The 17,946-nt window shown below is 36.1% G+C and overlaps 1 pseudogene; it reads right to left on the bottom strand.

Annotated features, from left to right (window-relative positions):
- Positions 1-6,926: 6,926 nt before the first annotated feature.
- LOC149791285 (uncharacterized) overlaps positions 6,927-17,946 on the bottom strand; it is a 64,060-nt pseudogene continuing 53,040 nt past the window's right edge.

The following is a 17,946-nucleotide window of genomic DNA, read 5'->3' as shown; positions in this document are numbered from 1 at the left end:
GAAACGGTGCCTTGAACACGTGTCATCGTGCGTATCAAAGTGTCCTTGTCCATAGCAATTCAATCAACCAATAAGAAAGTTCGTGACGTGACCTGTTAGGTATTCAATTGGAGAAATATATATGTCATTATACACGGAGGCTGCTCTGATTGTTCCGAACAATATCCCAATACAAATATGACAAGAAGCATGATTATTCCTAAATATTCCCAGTATAAATATGACACGAAGTCTGATTCCATCAATTTCTTTCATCTGCATCCAGTCAGAGAGCAACATCCCAATATAAATATGACAAGACGTCTGATTCCATCAATTTCTTTCATCTGCATCCAGTCAGACTACGGAAATGTAGATAGTTAATATGCTAAGGGTTAATGTGCCACGAAGTGGATCGACGACCTTGTCTATAGCGATGATTGGACATGGTGTGAATGGCTGCTATGTTAGATCAACCTGTCAGGACGTGCATGAATTTTGAAATGGCACACAATTTAAAGTCCCAAAAATGTTAAATGGCTGTGATGTTCGCACATATATCAACTCAAGTAAACTATATAATTTCTAGATTCGTCTTTGTACCTTTCACACTTTTTCAGTTGTATTAGCAGTCAAATGGCTGCAAACCGACTCTAAACCAGATTTCATGTGTACATGATTCCATAGAGTGACAGAATTTGACCTAAAATGGCAAGGGTACGTATTACAGTATACTGTACAAAGTTATGTAAGACTGTTATTTGGCTCGGGTTCGCGGTATGTATAGTGCTTAAAATTAAGCAGAGAACTGTTTGTAATTCATATCTAAAAATGACGCAGAGAAAGTAATGGTAAAGCGTCTATATCAGCTAGAAAAGAAGGGCATATTACATGTTAATCTTTCCAATCAACAACAAGAACACACCACGGTAGCTGACCAAGGTTGATCCGATGATATGGGTCGAGCACACACCCTTTCGAGCGTTTGCCGAGCTTGCTAACGACTTAACATGTGACCGCGCCGTCTGAAGTTTGCAAGGAATCCAAATGTAAGTATTGACTGACACGTTTAGAACTTTTAAACACTTCAAAATGTAGGTTAAAGCAAAACAAAACAAAATTCAGTTGCAACAGCAATCTATTTGAAACAAACATTACAAAAGTTATGTTAAATTCCAAAGTAAGCTTATAGATTTTATATATAAATTAAATAAATACATTTAGTATTTTTTAAAAACGGATAGATTTCTAACCATGACATCTTTACAGAAACACCAGCAGTAAAAAAAAAAAAAAAAAAAAATACACGGCCTTTGTAGAACAATAGTGAAAAAGGACCCGTCCTTAATAGAAACAATAAAAATGGTATACCTATTGCATGATACATTCTAAGAAATCTTAAGTACATAAATGGCATTTACATACGTGTCTGTGCATTTGTGTGTGCGTTTGCATGTGAATTATGCTTTCTAGATACAAAAACTCTGTACACTTGGGGTGTCTTGTCGTCATCAATACAAGAGTAATTATTAAAGGTTTGACAATGAATTTTACTGTTGTTGTGATCTTCTTTTGTCCAAATAGTTTTCACTTAAATATTTGTTTTTCTTAAGGTCCTTTCTTTACAATCTGACATGCTATGGAATGTACAGTATCTGATATCATTTTAATTTTTGCATGCTTTCATAATAGTAGGCGATTTCGCGTTAGAAAGGTTGTGGTCAGTTAGAAATTTTGATCACTATATTGGCCATGCCTTTAAATGCAGCTTTCATGTCTGAAATTTTAATAAACTAATTTTGAATAATTATTGTATCAGATGACCGTGAACCACGAAGAAAACATGCGATGCAAAGCCTCTCGATGGATTAACAGAAACCAAAGTACTAGTGCTACTGACAACAGCAAAGTACTTTGTTCCACTAATTAAGGCTTCAATTCAACAACTCACTCGTCTGTGCTACAGCTCAGCAACATATTTCTTCAAATGTCGATGGAAATACTTTGTTTGCAACTATAAAGTTCGTAGTATTCAGAAATTGTATTTCAATATTCACTTATGAAATAAATTAATCGCTCAATCACACTAATGATTGTAATTACAAAGAATAATAATAAGCGTTTATAGACTAAGGTGGGAATCATAAATTACACCTGGAGCAAGAATTTAAAAAATTAAGAGAAGTCCACGGATGCCCGTGACAAATTTACCCCCTTTAAAAGTGATGTCACTAGGGGTGTTACAGGACCTATGTTGTTCATGACCACAATCTCCCTCTTTGAAGGGAATATCGTAAGAGGTTATACGGATCCACTGGTGTTCATGATAAAGCTATCTTTAAAAAGAATATCATGTGAAGTTATAAGAAACCGCACGGCAATTGCAAAGGTATGAAACTAATTAACATTAATAGTTATATTGGCACCTGCATTTCAAAATATTAAACTTTGAGTACAGTTTCAAAAGAACGTGATATTATTAAAATCATCAAATAGATCATGAAATTCAAAACTAACACACTCTGAATTAAGTGTAAATTATCAAGTTAACGATGTTCTTGTTTTACATGCACGTATCTAACATTTCATAATTGACGAGATGTCAGTTCAATTTCAGCGTTAGTGCTATAAGTACATATTTAACAAAGAAAAGAAATATAACAAATAAAAATGATAAATGATAAATCTCTCATATTGAAATGGAATTTATCATAAATCCGCAAAAGATAACACAAAGTTCAAATGTTGTTAATACAGACAGAAGCCTGTAAATATTAGACCTACAGTGAGATATATTGTAAAATCCCGTTAGTTTTAATACATTTACATGTATCTAAAATTGGTTACGCAATATCCTGTAAAAATCCATGCTTTTAATATATTAAGATGTATTTAAAATTGGACACACAATATAGTATGTATTCGATTGCAAGTCCAAACGAAAACATGAGATACTAGGATCGATTAGAATAACTACAGGAAATTCCGTTACACCGTTGTGATAATGAAAATATCAATATATGAAGGTTATATATTAAATTCATTCATATTGAAACGACTCACCGAGAAACGGACAATCGAGAGGAATGGAGCAAACTGGTTGTTAGGTCTTGTGCGGTGCCCCAACGGTCTTCCAGACTTCTAGACTGATGATGATGATGATGATGATGAAAGACCATTATTCTATTATGAATGCAGTTTTATATGCACAAACATTGTCTATTCAATATGGTAAGATTATTTGATGACACATGGGGTGTAAGATGATGTTTGACCTATGAGACCATAACATTTTTCTTATAACCTCATTTTATTTGTCAGTGAAACTATTTACCAACTGTGACTTTTTTTCTCCATTCCTGAACGTATGTCCCGCACCCCTCACCCACCATCGTTTTGATCAGCATCTACATTTTCTTATATATGTATATTCTATGATACCAAGTATGAGTATACAAGCTAATGCTGGTCCTTGTAATTACATGCCGTTGTCATGAGTATCAATGAATGTGTCTAATGAAATCGCCTCTACAAGCCCCGTAAGGTCAACATTAAGTGGACAGAAGTTCGCATAGTACCGGTTATGGTTCCCTATTCATTTTCAATTTGGGTCACGTGTGTCGGAACTTCTCATGTATATAATAGGATATTATTTATCTTACCTTTCTGAAATATGGAAAATCTAAGCCAGAAATATGATGTTAACCCAGAAATTAGTGTCTTCCGCCATCCAGTGGAGTTTTGTTACAGCGAGACGAAGGATAGTGATGGAATCAATGGGCCCAGCAGAAGAGCAGAAGAATAACATTTTTGTCTTAATTATGTTTTAATCGAACTGATGTTATTGATCATTATTGTATGTTCTTTACTATGCAGAACGTTCTGATTTTATTGTATATGCAACATGGTATGGATTTGATAGTGACTATTTTGAACCATATTGCGACTAACTGCATCATCAGTGCGTTGCACACTTGCTCGATTCGCATCGAAATTCACTTGTCCGTTATGTTCATTTCTACGGAATCATACGGATGATTGAACAAAAATAATAATTAGAGTGAAAACATACACCAAGGACATTGAGTTAGTTAGTCCTCTTCGTCCCGTCAGGGACATAAGGATGCAACTGTCTTCCGCCATTTAGTGTTGGGCAATGCCTTGTACCTCATCCCAGGAAAGTCCCATCCTTTCCAGCTTGGTCATCACTGTTCTTCGCCAGGTTATCTTTGGCCGTCCGCACTTGCACTTACAGCTGGTGTCTATCTGAGGGCTACCATGGGTATCCGTTCTTGAGGCTTCCGCATTACCTGCACAAGCAATTTGATCCTGCGCATCTTGATTTCCAGGGAGATGTTGATACATCCAGTATTTTCATAGAAGTTCTTGTTTGACCAATACATGTCTACATCTTTTGTTCAGTGGCATTTTTACGTGCTGTTTGAACAATTGGCATGGCTATTATCATGACTAGCCCTGAGACGGACAAGCTTTGACTGGCTAACTGCCATTGCATTTAACTGCCTTATAATTATAATGTAATAATTCTTTATAAAGCATCCGCTATATCCCACCACACTGCTCAAATTCACCAGCACTAAAATTAATTCTACATTGAGATATCACGCTGATTTGTCAGAATGTGTTACAGTCAATCTAATAAGTTATTAGGAATAAAAGATATAACTAACTTCAACATACTATTGTGTTTGATGACTTTGACTTGTATCATCCAAATGAAGAATCGCAAACTCAAGATGTTGGTAGCATTGTGGCAACACTGTGTTGATGTAACTCACTATGCTATATTGAAAGAAATGTGTTATCTCACCTTTACTACTCTTTAAATATTTTGAATCCTGAACTCCGGTCATTTTTCGAGATATATATATATATATATATATATATATATATATATATATATATATATATATATATATATATATATATATATATATATATCTGTGTGTGTGTGATGTGATCTGGATTATTAACAAAGCTTTAACAATTTTTCATCATATCGCTACGATGTCTACAATGTCGCAGTTTATAGTGATGTCTAGCGTAGTTCTTTTCAAGAAATTAAGCAAAGAGAAATAATTTGCCTTTTTTATTTTCTTGGTTTTTTTTAGCATTGTTTGTAAACACAAGTCGCTACCAAACGCTATTTTCACATGAAATGATCTTTTCAGTCAATATCATTACACTGTCATGTATAGTCGCTTCTTTCTTGAATTATCTCGCAAACACGACCAAACGGGTTCTTAATCAAACGGGTTGTTGCTAGCAAGCACGACCAAACGGGTTCTAAATCAAACGGGTTGATGCTATCAAACACTACCAGACGGGTTCTAAATCACACGGGTTGATGCTAGCAAACACGACCAAACGGGTTCTAAATCAAACGGGTTGATGCTAGCAAACACGACCAAACGGGTTCTAAATCAAACGGGTTGATGCTAGCAAGCACGACCAAACGGGTTCTAAATCAAACGGGTTGATGCTAGCAAACACGACCAGACGGGTTCTAAATCACACGGGTTGTTGCTAGCAAACACGACCAAACGGGTTCTAAATCAAACGGGTTGATGCTAGCAAACACGACCAAACGGGTTCTAAATCAAACGGGTTGATGCTAGCAAGCACGACCAAACGGGTTCTAAATCAAACGGGTTGATGCTAGCAAACACGACCAGACGGGTTCTAAATCACACGGGTTGTTGCTAGCAAGCACGACCAAACGGGTTCTAAATCAAACGGGTTGATGCTAGCAAACACGACCTAACGGGTTCTAAATCACACGGGTTGATGCTAGCAAACACGACCAAACGAGTTCTAAATCAAACGGGTTGATGCTAGCAAACACGACCAAACGGGTTCTAAATCAAACGGGTTGATGCTAGCAAATACGACCAAACGGATTCTAAATCACACGGGTTGATGCTAGTAGATACTACCAAACGGATTCTAAATCAAACGGGTTGATACTAGCAAATGCGACCAAACGGGTTCTAAATCAAGCGGGTTGATGCTAGCAAACACGACCAAACGGATTCTAAATCAGACGGGTTGATGCTAGCAAACACGACCAAATGGGTTCTAAATCACACGGTTTGATGCTAGCAAACACGACCAAACGGGTTCTAAATCAAACGGGTTGATGCTAGCGAATTGTTTGGATAAGCTAGCTCCTCACAAAGGAGGTGATGCTTTCGGATCGTAATACTTACTATGGAGAAGTCTGTGAAGGTACACTTCCCCGGAGCAGTGGAACTTTAACTTATATATCTGGTTCTACACAAAAAAAAAAATCAAAATTTGTAACATAAATTGTTTGTTTATATTTGTCCATTACGTCATCAGTGGGTAATGCATCATTCCAAGTCCTGCATACACTGAGTGAATTATACTGCTTGTTTCCTCTTTAGCTGAACATTGTAATGTATTAAGAATTCATATGCTTTCAATTCAAATTAATTAAGCAAGAAAAACATGATGATTTTGCATCTGTGGAAACTACAAAGGTTCTTAAAGTTTGGCATTAACGTGCACATTTCTAAGACAAATCATTAAAATAAATTATGCCAGTCAATAAAAACCGAAATAGAACACGAAGTTTACACTGGTCTCTCAATGGACTAAACTATCAGAACGTAAACACTGAATATAAAAACTTGTGATGGGTGATACACGAATCCAGTTGCATAACATCAGAGGTCTTACATTCTTCTCCATTGAGCTGCCACATTTAACCTCAATTTCTTTTCATTTTGCATGGATGCATACTATTTGGCAGAAATGATGCATTTATATTCGCTACTGTAAAATCACTGAGTGAAAGACAATGATAAATACTATGTCACATTAAATTCAGTCATAAAAGTAAGTTTGCAATTGCGTACTTAAAGAAAATGATTAAATAAAACTGTAAAAAGTTCATGAATGTTTCACAATTGAAACACAACAATGCCGCCAAACACGTCTTCTCCATATTCCCAATCATTTCTTCTCAAGGTTCCATGCAGCTTATCGAAAAACAAAAGAGTTGAATCCAAAGTTGCAGTGGAAATATCTGAGGAAACAAATGACCCCTCTTTCTATAGAGATATCTACGGTTTTTGTTATAGATATAAGATAATGTTTCACGAATGGCGTGGAGATATTTTGCGTAACGAGTAAATATTTCCTTACTGTGTGCTAATAACAATGTAGAATTTTGTTTTATTATATATTTTTAAGGTGAAGAATGGTCGATTTGTAGAGATCTATTCTCCATTCTTTGAAAATGCTATTTACCGCTGCATTAATACATCGATAAAAATACGACTTTAACTTTTGATGACATCATTTTTTGTACCAATTTAGCTGGTAGTTGTTATTATTCAAATTGTGCATTTTTGTTAAATTAATGACTCTTTTCATACGAAAATGCAGATATTTTGTTTTATTTTCGTTAGATAATATCTTGCACGGAAAGAAATAGTGAACGTTGCTGAGGTGGGGTTTCCTATTGTCGCAACATCACAGAGCGGTCACATCCGACAAACTTTAGGGTGTAACATCTTTAAACTAATTGATTTTGTTTTGTTTACTTGTAAATTCAAATGTGAATTGCGTGACCATGGCAAGCTTGCAGTCTAATTTAGTAATAGATGCAGTACAAAATTTCCATTATCACGTAATTTCGGTTCGGAATCAATACCAATATATTCCCAGTTTTTTCATCGTTTTCAAACATGATTATGTTTGTGATGAGAGATCAAATCTCTATTAAATCAATTTCACTACTAAGTTTAATAAAGCGTTTTGATCCCTAAAAGCTTATGCCGTTTATCACAGAGCGTAATAAATATTCGAGACCGTATGTATGTAACAGGTTATCAAATAGAAACAGATCGTATTCAATTTAGTCACTGGCAATTTGCAAGATTCATTTTGAAAACTATATTTTGTGAAAGAATAATGAATACTTTAAGCCATTTTTGTTGCTTGAAGTTCGTTTTAAGTCGTTTTATATGACAATTTTCGCTGATTACAAAAATGGACTCTCAGCCTTGTTTGACAACATATGTTTATTTGAGGGTGGGGGAACGCAAAAAAGAAAAATGAAATCGGTGTTTTTATTCAACTGTCATTCCTTCCCACCCCCACCCCCACTGCATCACATCCTGCCTAAGAAAGGCAATGCTATTTTCTGTCGGATATAAACTTCAAGCTAGCCGTCCGTTTTATGTTCATCTATTAATAACATCCTATCAAAATAGCCCATACTATAGCATGTCATTGTGGTAATATCCCATTTAAGTACCCCATACTGTAGTATGTAATTGTGATAATATCCCATCAAAATACATGGTACTATAGCATGTCATTGTGATAATATCCCATCCAAATACCCCGTACTGTAGCATGTCATTGTGGTAGTATTCCAACAAAATACCCCATACCGTAGCATGTCTTGTTGATAATATCCCATCCAAATACCCCATACTATAGCATGTCATTGTGATAGTGTTCCATCCAAATACCCATACTGTAGCATGTTACTGTGATAGTATCCCATCAAAATACACCGTACTACAGCATGTCATTGTGATACCATCCTATAAAAAAACGTACTATAGTTATGTCATTGTGGCGGATAAATGTGACGGTCGTCATGGAACATGGATGAGGGTTGCCATAGCCACAGATCGTCCATTTTGATTCCCGAGTGGGCGATCATATCATAGTAATACTAGTATAAAAGCAAGAAAATGCACACACCTGTAAAACAATGGAAATGCACACACCTGTAACATCACAGAATTGTAGGTAACATTAGAGTATGCCTTTTTAATGTTTGTTGTTGTTGTAGGATTTAACGCCATTTTTAGCACAAGATACGCTATACATGGCGGCCAGTATCAATGTGGAGGAAGAACCCAGGAAGTCCCTGGAAAGAACCACCGACCCACAAGAAGCTACTGGCAAGATTTTTCACATACCCGAGACTCGAACCCACGCAGGCAGAGGTGAGATGGCAATGATCCGTAACGGTGAGCGCTTTAGACCACTCGGCCCCCTTGTAATGTTTCAATCTTTACTAAATATTAGAGTGTGCCTTTGTAATGTATAAATCTTTACTAAACATCACAGTACGCCTTTGTTAGAAACAACAAAGTAATACCTTTATTCAACTGAATGTTATCCTAATACCTTTATTCAGTTGAATGTTGCCGTAATACCTCTATTCAATTGAATGTTGTCGTAATACCTTTATTCAATTGAATGTTGTCGTAATACCTTTATTCAGTTGAATGTTGTCGTAATACCTTTATTCAAGTGAATGTTATCCTAATACCTCTATTCAACTGGATGTTAACCTAATACCTTTATTCTTTGGAATGTTATCCTAACTGACTATGAATGTCGTTTTGATTGTGTTATGCATATTTCATTTACTTTGTTTGTTCGTTAGTTTTATTTAATTTATTTCATTACATGCTATTGTAATGTAACATTGTATGTTGGACTTGACTTTGTCCAAAACTGAGTTAATTTTTGTTTGACTCAAATTGATTTCTTTTATTTTATTCATTGTAAACAACTAATACATAGCTAATTTATTCTTCATCAGTTTGGGTTTAAAATCAGTATTATTATTATTAGAAGAAGTAAATATGATTATTTGGGCCTAGGTTTTGGAATTTCCAAAGCTAATGATACAAATTCCAGGTAATTGTTTTGTGAACATCAGGATTATTCTATAAGGTTATTTTCCATTAGAGAATCTTTTTTTCTTTTTTTGAAAATGCTAATTGTATACAAAGAATATATATATATATATATATATATATATATATATATATATATATATATATATATATATATATATATATATATATAGTGTAACTGAGATGATCTTATCAGTTGTTTTGAGATCTAGCACCTTGAAATCGTATATTATGTTGTGTTCAGTTGGATCGAATTTACTTTTTCAATTTATTTAATTCAAGTGATTAGTTTCTCTGGAAGTATAAAAGTGCTCTAATAAAATTACTGGAAACGACAATCACTGGAATTTATAGTGAATTCAAGCTTGGAACTATATTACTGTTATTCAACAAGAGACTGTTGAAAATCTACAACGTTTAATGAATTTTATTCAGGACTTTAAATTACTAGGACTTGTGTCTATCATTCTTTGATTATTTTGGGATTTAATTCGCGATACCGCACAAATGAGCTGATACACAAATAAATTCACCAGTGGGTTGATGCACAAATAACTACACTAGGTTGTTGATATGAAAATAACTACGAGTAGGTTGATGTACCAACAACTACAAAATTCAAACAAGTACGACTGCATTGATGTACAAGTCAATACGAGCCGATTGATGTACACATAAGTACGAGTGGATTGATGTACAAATAAGTACGAGTGGATTGATGTACAAATAAGTACGAGTGGATTGATGTAAAAATAAGTACGAGTGGATCGATGTACAAATAAGTACGAGTGGATTGATGTACAAATAAGTACGAGTGGATTGATATACAAAAAAGTACGAGTGGATTGATGTACAAATAAGTACGAGTGGATTGATGTATAAATAAGTACGAGTGTATTGATGCACAAATAAGTACGAGTGGATTGATGTACAAATAAGTACGAGTGGATTGATGTATAAATAAGTACGAGTGGATTGATGTATAAATAAGTACGAGTAGATTGATGTACAAATAAGTACGAGTGGACTGATGTACAAATAAGTACGAGTGGAATGATGTACAAATAAGTACGAGTGGATTGAAATACAAATAAGTACGAGTAGATTGATATACAAATAAGTACGAGTGGATTGATATACAAATAAGTACGAGTGGATTGATGTACAAATAAGTACGGGTGGATTGATATACAAATAAGTACAAATAAGTACGAGTGGATTGATATACAAATAAGTACGAGTGGATTGATATACAAACAAGTACGAGTAGATTGATATACAAATAAGTACGAGTAGATTGATATACAAATAAGTACGAGTGGATTGATGTACAAATAAGTACGAGTGGATTGATGTATAAATAAGTACGAGTGGATTGATATACAAATAAGTACAAGTGGATTGATGTATAAATAAGTACGAGTGGATTGATGTACAAATAAGTACTAGTAGATTGATATACAAATAAGTACGAGTGGATTGATATACAAATAAGTACGAGTAGATTGATATACAAATAAGTATGAGTAGATTGATGTACAAGTACGAGTAGATTGATATACAAATAAGTACGAGTGGATTGATGTATAAATAAGTATGAGTGGATTGATGTACAAATAAGTACTAGTAGATTGATATACAAATAAGTACGAGTGGATTGATATACAAATAAGTACGAGTGGATTGATGTATAAATAAGTACGAGTGGATTGATGTACAAATAAGTACGAGTAGATTGATATACAAATAAGTACGAGTAGATTGATGTACAAATCAGTACGAGTGGATTGATGTACAAATAAGTACGAGTAGATTGATATACAAATAAGTACGAGTAGATTGATATACAAATAAGTACGAGTGGATTGATATACAAATAAGTACGAGTAGATTGATATACAAATAAGTATGAGTAGATTGATGTACAAGTACGAGTAGATTGATATACAAATAAGTACGAGTGGATTGATGTACAAATAAGTACGAGTGGATTGATATATAAATAAGTACAAAATTCAAACAAGTACGAGTGGATTGAGGTACAAGTCAATACGAGCCGATTGATGTACAAATAAGTACGAGTGGATTGATGTACAAATAAGTACGAGTGGATTGATGTACAAATAAGTACGAGTGGATTGATATACAAATAAGTACTAGTAGATTGATATACAAATAAGTACGAGTGGATTGATATACAAATAAGTACGAGTGGATTGATGTATAAATAAGTACGAGTGGATTGATGTACAAATAAGTACGAGTAGATTGATATACAAATAAGTACGAGTGGATTGATGTACAAATAAGTACGAGTAAGTAGTTAAGTGGGATACCCTAGGGACAATGGGACTTAGCATTAAAAAGACCCCTGGGACACTCTAGGGACAATGGAAATTTAACATGGAGAAAAATCGTGGGTCACTCTAGGGACAATGGGAATTTAACATAGAGTTTGGGACTGTCTAGGGACAATGGGAATTTAACATGTGAATAGAGTTTGGACTTGTCTAGGGACAAGGGGAATTGAACATGGGGGAATAAAGTGTGGGTCTATCTAGGGACTAGGGAAATTTAACATATGGAAATTGAACATGGTGGGTCTGTATAGCGTCAAGGGGAATTGAACATGGTGGGATTGTCTAGGGACAATGATGGTAGAGGGTCAAACACAACAGAGACAGAAACATACATACACTAGTACAAGCGTGAGATTTATATATAAAGCATTACCAAGACCTGAAATCTTGCTGGGGTGTTCAAAAATTTGCATAATTGTAATGATGCTATAAATAGCTATAATCAAGGAAATGCTCAACGACAAAATGGATGTGACTAAAAGTAACGCTAAAATGACGAAATTGTCCCAGAATTTAAAGGAAAATAAACATATCCCTGAAAATTAAGTTACAATGGTTTAGACTAAAATGGATAAAATTAGTAACTACTTACAATATCAACTTCTGTGACGATCGTGGATAAATACCTATGTATCGATAATCAGCTGAAATTCCTATGAAATCCCACTATCTATTTATAGCTCCAACTTGTGGGTTTTTCCTTTGGAAAATCCCACTATCCTTTTATAGCCTCAGCCTGAGTGACGTTCCTGTTTATGAATTCTAGTATATATGTATAGCTACAAAATGTGGAAATCGCCAAGTCGATATTTATAGTCTCAAAATTTCCAGCGTCAGTGACGTCACTGTACTGAACACTAGGGGATAAATGGCAACAGTGTTGCAAGTGGCTGACCTGAATACGCGCTACTGTAGGTAGGTAGGTAGAGTGTATCTGATAGGGATAAAGTGAGTTTTATAGGGACAAACAGAGACCAATACACACACACACACACAACATACGCGCGCAGACTCACACACACACACTCACACACACACACACACACACACACACACACACACAGAGGGAAGAGGAAAAAACAAACCCCAAAATATACTATCCACACTCGGGAGGAAGAAAAAAAAACAACCAAATATACGATCTACACAACGTACGCGAACACACACACACACACACACACACACACAACATACGCGCGCAGACTCACACACACACACACACACACACACACAGAGGGAAGAGGAAAAAACAAACCCCAAATATACTATCCACACTCGGGAGGAAGAAAAAAAACAACCAAATATACGATCTACACAACGTACGCGAACAAACACACACACACACACACACACACACACACACACACACACAACATACGCGCGCAGACTCACACACACACACACACACACAGAGGGAAGAGGAAAAAACAAACCCCAAATATACTATCCACACTCGGGAGGAAGAAAAAAAACAACCAAATATACGATCTACACAACGTACGCGAACACACACACACACACACACACACACAACATACGCGCGCAGACTCACACACACACACACACACACACACACACACACACAGAGGGAAGAGGAAAAAACAAACCCCAAATATACTATCCACACTCGGGAGGAAGAAAAAAAACAACCAAATATACGATCTACACAACGTACGCGAACAAACACACACACACACACACACACACACACACACACAACATACGCGCGCAGACTCACACACACACACACACACACAGAGGGAAGAGGAAAAAACAAACCCCAAATATACTATCCACACTCGGGAGGAAGAAAAAAAAACAACCAAATATACGATCTACACAACGTACGCGAACACACACACACACACACACACAACATACGCGCGCAGACTCACACACACACACACACACACACACACAGAGGGAAGAGGAAAAAACAAACCCCAAATATACTATCCACACTCGGGAGGAAGAAAAAAAACAACCAAATATACGATCTACACAACGTACGCGAACACACACACACACACACACACAACATACGCGCGCAGACTCACACACACACAGAGGGAAGAGGAAAAAACAAACCCCAAATATACTATCCACACTCGGGAGGAAGAAAAAAAACAACCAAATATGCGATCTACACAACGTACGCGAACACACACACATACACACACACACACACACACACACACACAGATGGAAGAGGAAAAAAACAAACCCCAAATATACTATCAACACAGAAGGGAGATAATACAAACCCCAAATAAACTATCCACACAAACGTACGCGAACGCATACAAACCCCAAATATAATATCAACACAGAAGGAGATAATACAAACCCCAAATAAACTATCCACACAAACGTTAGCGAACGCATACAAACCCAAAATATACTATCCACACAACGTCGCTAACGCATACAAACTCCAAATATGCTATCCACACTCGGGAGGAAGAAGAAAAAACAACCAAATATACGATCTACACAACGTACGCGAACACACACACACACACACACACACACACACACACACACACACACACACACACAGAGGGAAGAGGAAAAAACAAACCCCAAACATACTATCAACACAGAAGGGAGATAATACAAACCCCAAATAAACTATCCACACAAACGTACGCGAACGCATACAAACCCCAAATACACTATCAACACAGAAGGGAGATAATACAAACCCCAAATAAACTATCCACACAAACGTACGCGAACGCATACAAACCCCAAATACACTATCAACACAGAAGGGAGATAATACAAACCCCAAATAAACTATCCACACAAACGTACGCGAACGCATACAAACCCCAAATATACTATCCACACAACGTCGCTAACGCATACAAACCGCAAATACACTATCCACACTCGGGAGGAAGAAGAAGAAAAACAACCAAATATGCGATCTACACAACGTACGCGAACACACACACACACACACACACACACACGCACACCACAGAGGGAAGAAGAAGAAAACCATTATACACTATCCACACGCAGTGAAGAAATAACCCTTTATATATACTATCAACAGAGAGTGAAGAAAATAACCCATTATATTCCATCAACACAGAGTGAAGAAGAAAAAGTTTTTTGAAAGCACCTAAACCCACATCTGCAATGACCAACTCTGCCAAACACCTACACCCCACCCACCCCCACTCCCAACACTACAAAACCCATTTAACCCGTTATTTTATGGCATCAGTGTGTGATTTAGGAAACATCAAGACACAAAATGATGGACGAATAGACTGACTATTGTTTACGGACTTGCATGCCTAAAGAGCGTGCGTGAAGGAAAACATCCTTCCATTTCAATTCTAACTAAAACATGATCCAGAGGGATAGAGAGAGGTGAAAGAGCACAATTTCATAAAGTGTGAGTAAAAACAAAACACGCCATCCTTATTATACAATGTCAAGACCAAGAGACACTTACGTTTTCTTTCTGGTCTATTCTCTTTTAGAAGGTAGTATGAAATTTCACATCAGGGCCAACGCATCGGCTCACATTGTCAATTTTTCCATTTCCATGTTTTTACTGGCACAAGTTCTTCATCATCTTCAATTTCTTCTTCTTCTGAATCCCTCTTCTCTGTTTCGTCTTGTTTTTGTTTCTTCTCTTTTCTCGTAGGGCACTCTGAATTCCAGTGTCCTTTCTCCTGACAACGATATTAGGTATCTTGACTTTTGTCTCTCTTTCTTAGACGAAGCAGGTATTCTGGAGACAAATACCCATTTACCTTTGCAGATATAGCAAACTTCATTAGCACTTACACACTTTCGTATGACTCTCATCAAATCAACGACCAAAAGAGTAAGTTTTGTTGCCACTTTCGCATGTGAATTATGCTTTCGTATGACTTTTAGCAAATATTTGACCAGCAGGTCGATCTGTGCTGACTCTTCCATCTTCTTGATCGTTTGAGAGCGGAATGAATACTCTGACGCTAAGATACTCTCCTTATATACATGGACCCGCTGCGTATGAAACCTAGTCAAATGTAATTTTGCAATAAGATGAAACGATTTCATTGAGGAAGTAAAAAGCAATGATGTACCGTATCGCCTCACACAAAACCTGAAGTTTTAGTTCAAATCGGTGTCAGCGATTTCGAAGACGACATAACTGAGCTTTAATCAATGCTCTCCAATTATGACACAAAACCACGAGTCCTGATTCACGCCAAAAGAAATTTCGTTCGGTCCATAAAAAAGAGTATCACATCTGAGAAACGCAAAAACGAACTTCCAGAAAACTGAGAACGACGGCTTACACCTACAACGTAAATGTGTGAGTTCAAGTAGTGCGTAAAACTTAGTCAAATTAGATTTTTATAGTCAAGACGAAACGATCTCTTTTCGAACAAGAAAGCAGACACCAAGCGACAATGGCGATCCGTGTCACACAACACTTTTCCAAATGTATATTATCAGAGGTTTGTTCTAGCGATCTGCACGGTTAAATTAAATGTTGATGTATTTTGCAATAAGACGGACACAATTTCCATGGGATCGCCCATGGTACGATTGTTCGTGCATTAGTTTAATTTTTAAAAATATTTTTTTATATAAATCGCCTATAGGATAGACCCAGTAAAGCGTGGCCATACTTAAGTCAATTCGAAGCGAACGCGGTAAGAAAATAAGTATAGCCAATGAAATGGCTTACAACGGGTGATGCATTGTTTTGTTCTAGGGCTGTGTGGCATAATAATCCCTATGTTCTTGCGTTGTTACCATTACAGTGCAGACAGACTGAAATGTGAACTTACAAGCCCTCTTTGTGTGTGTTGTACCATTTCCTCTTACCACATCAAAATACTGAGCGTCACAGTATTGGTTCGCGTTTTCAAGCTGACCATTTTTTTATATCTCACTTAAACATTTCGACATAAACACTCACATCGATAGAGTCAGAACAGACGTGTTACAGTATTGAGGGGCATGTTATCTTTTCTTTTTCAAACTAATAAATTTGGGGTTTGTATGAAGTAAAGAACCGAAAGTACAGTGAAACTCAAGGATGATGACCCAATCTGTCTGTCTATTGATGCGTGTATTTACTTAAGAAGAAATATGACCTCTAAAACACAAAGAGATACGGCAAGCATGATTAGATTAAACACAACGATGTTTTCCTTCACGCCCGTGTAATTTAGAGTTTCAATCGTCTTTGAAGACAAACTTGGTTTCCTTTTGTAGGGCTTGAAATAATAAAAAAACTGAAAAATCTTAAGCACTTTGCTATAGATAATTTCATCAACAGACCAAACAACATAAATACCGTTACAACAATAGAAAGCCTTAAATCTTCTATCAAAAAGAAATGCATGAAAAAAATTAAAGATTAACGATAACTAACCAATGAAACCGAATTTAACAAAGGCAATAACATGTGAAGAATTGCCTCTCACTTTGGAAAGGTAGGCGAATGTACTCTGTCATGCACCGTCAACTTGAAAAAAATTATAAACAGAGAGAAACCTGAATTCAAAATTCAGTTGTTTCTTTTTCTTCACAATTATTTCGTTTCTTTTTTCTTTTTTTTGTTTTTTTGGAACAAATCTAAGCACTAATATAGAGTGGAAAAGGGAAAATGCACATACAAGCTTTGATATTTCTGAAAAAAGGAGGGGATATTCCTAACGTTCATAACCACCTATATATGCTTGGACTTGTCTGTGACTTATCCACAAAACAAGATATACATATTTCTGGTCAAGCTGCAAGTGTGTGCGTGTTTTTGAAAATGGTAAAAATTGGATATACAATTTTCTCATCACACTTATAAAGTGAAGAGTCTGTGCAAGTGTCAAAAGCCAAAGTCATATAAGTTTTGTATTTTGTACGGCTTG

Source organism: Sinohyriopsis cumingii, chromosome 9 (assembly GCF_028554795.1).
Source record: "Sinohyriopsis cumingii isolate HCF-2022 chromosome 9, ASM2855479v2, whole genome shotgun sequence".
NCBI lineage: Eukaryota > Metazoa > Mollusca > Bivalvia > Unionida > Unionidae > Sinohyriopsis > Sinohyriopsis cumingii.
This window is presented reverse-complemented; position numbering and strand designations above follow the sequence as displayed.